The sequence below is a fragment of the Triticum urartu genome, chromosome 6A, assembly GCF_056163025.1.
Source record: "Triticum urartu cultivar PI428250 chromosome 6A, HENAU_Tu73, whole genome shotgun sequence".
Classification (NCBI taxonomy): Eukaryota; Viridiplantae; Streptophyta; class Magnoliopsida; order Poales; family Poaceae; genus Triticum; species Triticum urartu.
In genome coordinates, this window is record NC_141878.1 from 558,035,889 (window position 1) to 558,047,552 (window position 11,664).

Consider the following 11,664-nt stretch of genomic DNA (forward strand, 5'->3'; position numbering starts at 1 on the left):
TATGCCAAAGGATACTAATGGCGCATCACTACAGAGTGCGCCATTAGTATGCCAAAGGATACTAATGGCGCATCACCCCACAGTGCGCCATTAGTATGCCAAAGGATACTAATGGCGCATCACCCCACAGTGCGCCATTAGTATGCCAAAGCACATGGTTAAATATGGCCCCCTGGGAGGCATACTAATGGCGCATGGTGTTCTATACTAATGGCGCACGGCGTGGTGCGTCATTAGTAAAAAATACTAGTGGCGTGGTACTAGTGGCGCACCAATAGTGCGCCATTAGTAGGCAAAACTGGTGCGCCACTAGTAGCCCTTTTCCTAGTAGTGTCATATGCACTTATGATTGGAACTCTAGCAAGCATCCGCAACTACTAAAGATCATTAAGGTAAAACCCAACCATAGCATTAAAGTATCAAGTCCCCTTTATCCCATACGCAAACAACCTACTTACTCGGGTCTGTACTTCTGTCACTCACACCACCCACCATAAGCAAATCATGAACATATTGCAAACCCTACAGCGGGTATCCCTCACGCTTGCGTGACACGGAGAGCACCATAGGACAGCACCAATAATAAAACATGCAACTCAAACCAATCTTGATCATCAAATAACCCATAGGACAAAACAGATCTACTCAAACATCATAGGATAGCCATACATCATTGGGAAATAATATATAGCGTTGAGTGTCGGTGTCAAAACCAGCGGATCGAGTAGGGGGTCCCGAACTGTGCGTCTAAGGTGGATGGTAACAGGAGGCGGGGGACACAATGTTTACCCAGGTTCGGGCCCTCTCGATGGAGGTAATACCCTACTTCCTGCTTGATTGATCTTGATGATATGAGTATTACAAGAGTTGATCTACCACGAGATCGTAGAGGCTAAACCCTAGAAGCTAGCCTATGATTATGATTGTTGTTGTCCTACGGACTAAACCCTCCGGTTTATATAGACACCGGAGGGGGCTAGGGTTACACAGAGTCGGTTACAAGGGAGGAGATCTACATATCTGAATTGCCAAGCTTGCCTTCCACGCCAAGGAGAGTCCCATCCGGACACGAGACGAAGTCTTCAATCTTGTATCTTCATAGTCCAACAGTCCGGCCAAAGTATATAGTCCGGCTATCCGAGGACCCCCTAATCCAGGACTCCCTCAGTAGCCCCTGAACCAGGCTTCAATGACGATGAGTCTGACGCGCAAATTGTCTTCGGCATTGCAAGGCGGGTTCCTCCTCCGAATACTCCATAGAAGATTTTGAACACAAGGATCATGTCCGGCTCTGCAAAACAAATTCCACATACCACCGTAGAGAGTACAATATTCCACAAATCTAATCTGCTGACAAATTTCATAGCATGACACTACGCCATGGCCCGGTCATTATTCGAACCGTTTTTCTCAACCAGCTACTTCACATATTGCGAGGCAGTTTTCCTGGCATGTCTTGTCGAAGAAGAGATCGTGTCCCCTTATCACGAGATTCTCATCAATACGGATGTGGGTAACCCAACCGCGCCATCAATCACGGCGCTTGGGGAATAAGCGAGTTTACCAGGCAAGTCGGGAGGCGCAAAATCCCTGCTGCCTTTTATAAGGGGATAAGGACTCCCTTTCGCACCCACACTTTCTTCTTCCTGATCCATTCCCCTTCGCTCGAGCTCCAGCGCCCGAGCGTTCGTCTTCTCCGCCCGCAAAGTTCTTTCGAATATGTCCGGATCCGGAGCAGGAGGCAAGTGGATGGCCTCTACTATCCGGGAGAAGGATATCAAAAAGCTTTGGGAGGATGGGTACCTGGCCAAGAAAATCAGCCACCGCCTCCCGACGGCGGGATAGATCGTCGAGAGGGTTGTATTCCTCCCTCATTTTGTCCGCAGGCTAGGGTTTCCCCGCCACCCGTTCGTTCGCGGCATCATGTATTATTACGGGATTGATTTTCATGATCTATCCCCCAATTCCTTCCTCAACATCTCGACATTCATCATCGTGTGCGAGGATTTTCTCTGCATCTCGCCACACTTCGGCTTATGGCTGAAGATCTTTAATGAGAAGTGTCGGTGTCAAAACCGGCGGATCTCGGGTAGGGGGTCCCGAATTGTGCGTCTAGGCGGATGGTAACAGGAGACAAGGGACACAATGTTTTATCCAGGTTCGGGCCCTCTTGATGGAGGTAAAACCCTACGTCCTGCTTGATTAATATTGATGATATGGGTACTACAAGAGTAGATCTACCACGAGATCAAGGAGGCTAAACCCTAGAAGCTAGCCTATGGTATGATTGTTGTATATTGAGGTTATCCTATGGACTAAAACCCTCCGGTTTATATAGACACCGGAGAGGGTTAGGGTTACACAAAGTCAGTTACAATGGTACGAGATCTGAATATCCGCGTTGAAGGAAATATGCCCTAGAGGCAATAATAAAGTTATTATTTATTTCCTTATAATCATGATAAAAGGTTTATTATTCATGCTAGAATTGTATTAATCGGAAACATAATACATGTGTGAATACATAGACAAACAAAGTGTCACTAATATGCCTCTACTTGACTAGCTCGTTAATCAAAGATGGTTATGTTTCCTAACCATGAACAATGAGTTGTTATTTGATTAACGGGATCACATCATTAATAGAATGATCTGATTGACATGACCCATTCCATTAGCTTAGCACCCGATCGTTTAGTATGTTGCTATTGCTTTCTTCATGACTTATACATGTTCCTGTAACTATGAGATTATGCAACTCCCGTTTACCGGAGGAACACTTTGGGTACTACCAAACGTCACAACGTAACTGGGTGATTATAAAGGAGTACTACAGGTGTCTCCAAAGGTACATGTTGGGTTGGCGTATTTCGAGATTAGGTTTTGTCACTCCGATTGTCGGAGAGGTATCTCTGGGCCCTCTCGGTAATGCACATCACTTAAGCCTTGCAAGCATTGCAACTAAATGAGTTAGTTGCGGGATTATGTATTACGAAACGAGTAAAGAGACTTGCCAAAAACGAGATTGAACTAGGTATGGGATACCGACGATCGAATCTCGGGCAAGTAACATACCGATGACAAAGGGAACAACATATGTTGTTATGCGGTCTGACCGATAAAGATCTTCGTAGAATATGTGGGAGCCAATATGGGCATCCAGGTCCCGCTATTGGTTATTGACCGGAGACGTGTCTCAGTCATGTCTACATTGTTCTCGAACCCGTAGGGTCCGCACGCTTAAGGTTACGATGACAGTTATATTATGAGTTTATGCATTTTGATGTACCGAAGGTTGTTCGGAGTCCCGGATGTGATCACGGACATGACGAGGAGTTCGAAATGGTCGAGACGTAAAGATTGATATATTGGAAGCCTATGTTTGGATATCGGAAGTGTTCCGGGTGAAATCAGGATTTTACCGGAGTACCGGGAGGTTACCGGAACCCCCCGGGAGCTATATGGGCCTTAGTGGGCCTTGGTGGAAAAGAGAAGGGGCTGCCCTACATGGGCTGCACGCCTCCCCCCTTCCCCTAGTCCTATTAGTACTAGGAGAGGTGGCTGGCCCCCCCTCTCTCTTTTCCCCCTCCGCGAATCCTATTCCAACTAGGATTGGGGGGGGGGAATCCTACTCCCAGAGGGAGTAGAACTCTCCTGGCGCGCCTCCTATGGCCGGCCAGCCTCCCCCCTCTAGTCCTTTATATACTGAGGCAGAGGCACCCCAGAAAGACACAAGTTGTTCCACGTGATCTATTCCTTAGCCGTGTGCGGTGCCCCCAGCCACCATATTCCTCGATAATACTATAGCGGAGTTTAGGCGAAGCCCTGCTGCTGTAGTGCATCAAGATCGTCACCACGCCGTCGTGCTGACGGAACTCTTCCCCGACACTTTGCTGGGTCGGAGTCCGGGGATCGTCATCGAGCTGAACATGTGCTCGAACTCGGAGGTGCCGTAGTTTCGGTGCTTGATCGGTTGGATCGTGAAGACGTACGACTACTTCCTCTACGTCGTGTCAACGCTTTCGCAGTCGGTCTGCGTGGGTACGTAGACAACACTCTCCCCTCTTGTTGCTATGCATCACATGATCTTGCGTGTGCGTAGGAAATTTTTTGAAATTACTACAAAACCCAACAGTGGCATCCGAGCCTAGGTTATTTATGTTGATGTTATATGCACGAGTAGAACACAAGTAAGTTGTGGGCGATATAAGTCATACTGCCTACCAGCATGTCATACTTTGGTTCGGCGGCATTGTTGGACGAGACGACTCGGACCAACATTACGCGTACGCTTACGCGAGACCGGTTCCCCCGACGTGCTTTGCACACAGGTGGCTTGCGGGCGACTGTCTCTCCAACTTTAGTTGAACCAAGTATGGCTACGCCCGGTCCTTGCGAAGGTTAAAATGGAGTCTATTTGACAAACTATCGTTGTGGTTTTGATGCGTAGGTGAGATTGGTTCTTACTTAAGCCCGTAGCAGCCACGTAAAACTTGCAACAACAAAGTAGAGGACGTCTAACTTGTTTTTGCAGGGCATGTTGTGATGTGATATGGTCAAGACATGATGCTGAATTTTATTGTATGAGATGATCATGTTTTGTAACCGAGTTATCGGCAACTGGCAAGAGCCATATGGTTGTCGCTTTATTGTACGCAATGCAATCGCGATGTAATGCTTTACTTTATTACTAAACGGTAGTGATAGTCGTGGAAGCATAAGATTGGCGAGACGACAACGATGCTACGATGGAGATCAAGGTGTCACGCCGGTGACGATGGTGATCATAACGGTGCTTCGGAGATGGAGATCACAAGCACAAGATGATGATGGCCATATCATATCACTTATATTGATTGCATGAGATGTTTATCCTTTTATGCATCTTATCTTGCTTTGATTGACGGTAGCATTATAAGATGATCTCTCACTAAATTATCAAGAAGTGTTCTCCCTGAGTATGCACCGTTGCCAAAGTTCGTCGTGCCCAGACACCACGTGATGATCGGGTGTGATAAGCTCTACGTCCATCTACAACGGGTGCAAGCCAGTTTTGCACACGCAGAATACTCAGGTTAAACTTGATGAGCCTAGCATATGCAGATATGGCCTCGGAACACGGAGACCGAAAGGTCGAACGTGAATCATATAGTAGATATGATCAACATAACGATGTTCACCATTGAAAACTACTCCATCTCACGTGATGATCGGTTATGGTTTAGTTGATTTGGATCACGTAATCACTTAGAAGATTAGAGGGATGTCTATCTAAGTGGGAGTTCTTAAGTAATTTGATTAATTGAACTTAAACTTATCATGAACTTAGTACCTGATAGTATCTTGCTTGTTTATATTGATTGTAGATAGATGGCTCGTGCTGCTGTTCCGTTGAATTTTAATGCGTTCCTTGAGAAAGCAAAGTTGAAAGATGATGGTAGCAATTATACGGACTGGGTCCGTAATTTGAGGATTATCCTCATTGCTGCTCAGAAGAATTACGTCCTGGAAGCACCGCTGGGTGCCAGGCCTGCTGCTGGAGCAACACCAGATGTTATGAACGTCTGGCAGAGCAAAGCTGATGACTACTTGATAGTTCAGTGTGCCATGCTTTACGGCTTAGAATCGGGACTTCAACGACGTTTTGAACGTCATGGAGCATATGAGATGTTTCAGGAGTTGAAGTTAATATTTCAAGCAAATGCCCGGATTGAGAGATATGAAGTCTACAATAAGTTCTATAGCTGCAAGATGGAGGAGAATAGTTCTGTCAGTGAGCATATACTCAAAATGTCTGGGTATAATAATCACTTGATTCAGATGGGAGTTAATCTTCCAGATGATTGCATCATTGACAGAATTCTCCAATCACTGCCACCAAGCTACAAGAGCTTCGTGATGAACTATAATATGCAAGGGATGAACAAGACTATTCCCGAGCTCTTCGCGATGCTGAAAGCTGCGGAGGTAGAAATCAAGAAGGAGCATCAAGTGTTGATGGTTAACAAGACCACTAGTTTCAAGAAAAAGGGCAAAGGGAAGAAGAAGGGGAACTTCAAGAAGAACGGCAAGCAAGTTGCTGCTCAGGAGAAGAAACCCAAGTCTGGACCTAAGCCTGAAACTGAGTGCTTCTACTGCAAGCAGACTGGTCACTGGAAGCGGAACTGCCCCAAGTATTTGGCGGATAAGAAGGATGGCAAGGTGAACAAAGGTATATGTGATATACATGTTATTGATGTGTACCTTACTAGAGCTCGCAGTAGCACCTGGGTATTTGATACTGGTTCTGTTGCTAATATTTGCAACTCGAAACAGGGACTACGGAATAAGCGGGCACTGGCAAAGGACGAGGTGACGATGCGCGTGGGAAACGGTTCCAAAGTCGATGTGATCGCGGTCGGCACGCTACCTCTACATCTACCTTCGGGATTAATATTAGACCTAAATAATTGTTATTTGGTGCCAGCGTTGAGCATGAACATTATATCTGGATCTTGTTTGATGCGAGACGGTTATTCATTTAAATCAGAGAATAATGGTTGTTCTATTTATATGAGTAATATCTTTTATGGTCATGCACCTTTGAAGAGTGGTCTATTTTTGATGAATCTCGATAGTAGTGATACACATATTCATAATGTTGAAGCCAAAAGATACAGAGTTGATAATGAAAGTGCAACTTATTTGTGGCACTGTCGTTTAGGTCATATCGGTGTAAAGCGCATGAAGAAACTCCATACTGATGGACTTTTGGAACCACTTGATTATGAATCACTTGGTACTTGCGAACCGTGCCTCATGGGCAAGATGACTAAAACACCGTTCTCCGGTACTATGGAGAGAGCAACAGATTTGTTGGAAATCATACATACCGATGTATGTGGTCCGATGAATATTGAGGCTCGTGGCGGATATCGTTATTTTCTCACCTTCACAGATGACTTAAGCAGATATGGGTATATCTACTTAATGAAACATAAGTCTGAAACATTTGAAAAGTTCAAAGAATTTCAGAGTGAAGTTGAAAATCATTGTAACAAGAAAATAAAGTTTCTACGATCTGATCGTGGAGGAGAATATTTGAGTTACGAGTTTTGTGTACATTTGAAAAATTGTGGAATAGTTTCGCAACTCACGCCACACAGAACACCACAGCGTAATGGTGTGTCCGAACGTCGTAATCGTACTTTACTAGATATGGTGCGATCTATGATGTCTCTTACTGATTTACCGCTATCATTTTGGGGTTATGCTTTAGAGACGGCCGCATTCACGTTAAATAGGGCACCATCAAAATCCGTTGAGACGACGCCTTATGAACTATGGTTTGGCAAGAAACCAAAGTTGTCGTTTCTTAAAGTTTGGGGCTGCGATGCTTATGTGAAAAAGCTTCAACCTGATAAGCTCGAACCCAAATCGGAGAAATGTGTCTTCATAGGATACCCAAAGGAGACTGTTGGGTACACCTTCTATCACAGATCCGAAGGAAAGACATTCGTTGCTAAGAATGGATCCTTTCTAGAGAAGGAGTTTCTCTCGAAAGAAGTGAGTGGGAGGAAAGTAGAACTTGACGAGGTGACTATACCTGCTCCCTTATTGGAAAATAGTACATCACAGAAAACTGTTTCTGCGACATCTATACCAATTAGTGAGGAAGCTAATGATGTTGATCATGAAACTTCAGGTCAAGATACTATTGAACCTCGTAGATCGACCAGAGCGAGATCCGCACCAGAGTGGTACGGTAATCCTGTTCTGGAAGTCATGCTACTAGATCATGATGAACCTACGAACTATGAAGAAGCGATGGTGAGCCCAGATTCCGCAAAGTGGCTTGAAGCCATGAAATCTGAGATGGGATCCATGTATGAGAACAAAGTATGGACTTTGGTTGACTTGCCCGATGATCGGCAAGCAATTGAGAATAAATGGATCTTCAAGAAGAAGACTGACGCTGATGGTAATGTTACTGTCTACAAAGCTCGACTTGTCGCAAAAGGTTTTCGACAAGTTCAAGGGGTTGACTACGATGAGACCTTCTCACCCGTAGCGATGCTTAAGTCTGTCTGAATCATGTTAGCAATAGCCGCATTTTATGATTATGAAATTTGGCAGATGGATGTCAAAACTGCATTCCTGAATGGATTTCTGGAAGAAGAGTTGTATATGATGCAACCGAAAGGTTTTGTCGATCCAAAGGGAGCTAACAAAGTGTGCAAACTCCAGCGATCCATTTATGGACTGGTGCAAGCCTCTCGAAGTTGGAATAAACGCTTTGATAGTGTGATCAAAGCATTTGGTTTTATACAGACTTTCGGAGAAGCCTGTATTTACAAGAAAGTGAGTGGGAGCTCTGTAGCATTTCTGATATTATATGTGGATGACATATTACTAATTGGAAATGATATAGAATTTCTGGATAGCATAAAGGGATACTTGAATAAGAGTTTTTCAATGAAATACCTCGGTGAAGCTGCTTACATATTAGGCATAAAGATCTATAGAGATAGATCAAAACGCTTAATTGGACTTTCACAAACAACATACCTTGACAAAATTTTGAAGAAGTTCAAAATGGATCAAGCAAAGAAAGGATTCTTGCCTGTGTTACAAGGTGTGAAATTGAGTAAGACTCAATGCCCGACCACTGCAGAAGATAGAGAGAATATGAAAGATGTTCCCTATGCATCAGCGATAGGATCTATCATGTATGCAATGCTGTGTACCAGACCTGATGTGTGCCTTGCTATAACTCTAGCAGGGAGGTACCAAAGTAATCCAGGAGTGGATCACTGGACAGCGGTCAAGAACATCCTGAAATACCTGAAAAGGACTAAGGATATGTTTCTCGTATATGGAGGTGACAAAGAGCTCGTCGTAAATGGTTACGTTGATGCAAGCTTTGACACTGATCCGGACGATTCTAAATCGCAAACCGGATACGTGTTTACATTAAACGGTGGAGCTGTCAGTTGGTGCAGTTCTAAACAAAGCGTCGTAGCGGGATCTACATGTGAAGCGGAATACATAGCTGCTTCGGAAGCAGCGAACGAAGGAGTTCATATCCGATCTAGGTGTCATACCTAGTGCATCGGGTCCAATGAAAATCTTTTGTGACAATACTGGTGCAATTGCGTTGGCAAAGGAATCCAGATTTCACAAGAGAACCAAGCACATCAAGAGACGCTTCAATTCCATACGGGATCTAGTCCAGGTGGGAGACATAGAGATTTGCAAGATACATACGGATCTGAATGTTGCAGACCCGTTGACTAAGCCTCTACCACGAGCAAAACATGATCAGCACCAAGGCTCCATGGGTGTTAGAATCATTACGGTGTAATCTAGATTATTGACTCTAGTGCAAGTGGGAGACTGAAGGAAATATGCCCTAGAGGCAATAATAAAGTTATTATTTATTTCCTTATAATCATGATAAAAGGTTTGTTATTCATGCTAGAATTGTATTAACCGGAAACATAATACATGTGTGAATACATAGACAAACAAAGTGTCACTAGTATGCCTCTACTTGACTAGCTCGTTAATCAAAGATGGTTATGTTTCCTAACCATGAACAATGAGTTGTTATTTGATTAACGGGATCACATCATTAATAGAATGATCTGATTGACATGACCCATTCCATTAGCTTAGCACCCGATCGTTTAGTATGTTGCTATTGCTTTCTTCATGACTTATACATGTTCCTGTAACTATGAGATTATGCAACTCCCGTTTACCGGAGGAACACTTTGGGTACTACCAAACATCACAACGTAACTGGGTGATTATAAAGGAGTACTATAGGTGTCTCCAAAGGTACATGTTGGGTTGGCGTATTTCGAGATTAGGTTTTGTCACTCCGATTGTCGGAGAGGTATCTCTGGGCCCTCTCGGTAATGCACATCACTTAAGCCTTGCAAGCATTGCAACTAAATGAGTTAGTTGCGGGATGATGTATTACGGAACGAGTAAAGAGACTTGACGGAAACGAGATTGAACTAGGTATGGGATACCGACGATCGAATCTCGGGCAAGTAACATACCGATGACAAAGGGAACAACGTATGTTGTTATGCGGTCTGACCGATAAAGATCTTCGTAGAATATGTAGGAGCCAATATGGGCATCCAGGTCCCGCTATTGGTTATTGACCGGAGACGTGTCTCGGTCATGTCTACATTGTTCTCGAACCCGTAGGGTCCGCACGCTTAAGGTTACGATGACAGTTATATTATGAGTTTATGCATTTTGATGTACCGAAGGTTTTTCGGAGTCCCGGATGTGATCACGGACATGACGAGGAGTCTCGAAATGGTCGAGACGTAAAGATTGATATATTGGAAGCCTATGTTTGGATATCAGAAGTGTTCCGGGTGAAATCGGGATTTTACCGGAGTACCGGGAGGTTACCGGAACCCCCCGGGAGATATATGGGCCTTAGTGGGCCTTGGTGGAAAAGAGAAGGGGCTGCCCTACATGGGCTGCGCGCCTCCCCCCTTCCCCTAGTCCTATTAGGACTAGGAGAGGTGGCCGGCCCCCCCTCTCTCTTTTCTCCCTCCGCGAATCCTATACCAACTAGGATTGGGGGGGGGGAATCCTACTCCCAGAGGGAGTAGGACTCTCCTGGCACGCCTCCTATGGCCGGCCAACCTCCCCCCTCTAGTCCTTTATATACTGAGGCAGAGGCACCCCATAAAGACACAAGTTGATCCACGTGATCTATTCCTTAGCTGTGTGCGGTGCCCCCAGCCACCGTCTTCCTCGATAATACTGTAGCAGAGTTTAGGCGAAGCCCTGCTACTGAGTGCATCAAGATCGTCACCACTCCGTCGTGCTGACGGAACTCTTCCCCGACATTTTGCTGGATCGGAGTCCGGGGATCGTCATCGAGCTAAACGTGTGCTCGAACTCGGAGGTGCCGTAGTTTCGGTGCTTGATCGGTTGGATCGTGAAGACGTACGACTACTTCCTCTACGTCGTGTCAACGCTTCCGCAGTCGGTCTGCGTGGGTACGTAGACAACACTCTCCCCTCTCGTTGCTATGCATCACATGATCTTGCGTGTGCATAGGAAATTTTTTGAAATTACTACGAAAACCAACACGCATCGCCAAGCTTGCCTTCCACGCCAAGGAAAGTCCCATCCGGACACGGGACGAAGTCTTCAATCTTGTATCTTCATAGTCCAGGAGTCCGGCTGAAGGTATAGTCTGGCTATCCGGACACCCCCTAATTCAGGACTCCCTCAGTAGCCCCTGAACCAAGCTTCAATGACGACGAGTCCGGCACGCAGATTGTCTCCGGCATTGCTAGACGGGTTCCTCCTCCAAGTTCTTCATAAAAGTTTGTAAACACCAAGGGTAGTGTCCGGCTCTGCAAAATAAGTTTCCACATATTGCCATAGAGAGAATAATATTAACACAAATCTAATCTACTGACGTATTCCGTAGCGTGACATCATACTATGGCCAAGCCTTTATTCGAATCGTTTTTACTTCCCCACCTCAGTGCGTTTTGCGAGGTGGTTTCCTTGGCACGTCTTGTCAAAGCAGAGATCGTGTCCCTCATTTACGGGATTCTCATCAATACGGACATGGGTAACCCAACCGCGCCATTTACCACGGCGCTTGGGAGATAAGCGGGTTTTACCAGGCTGGTG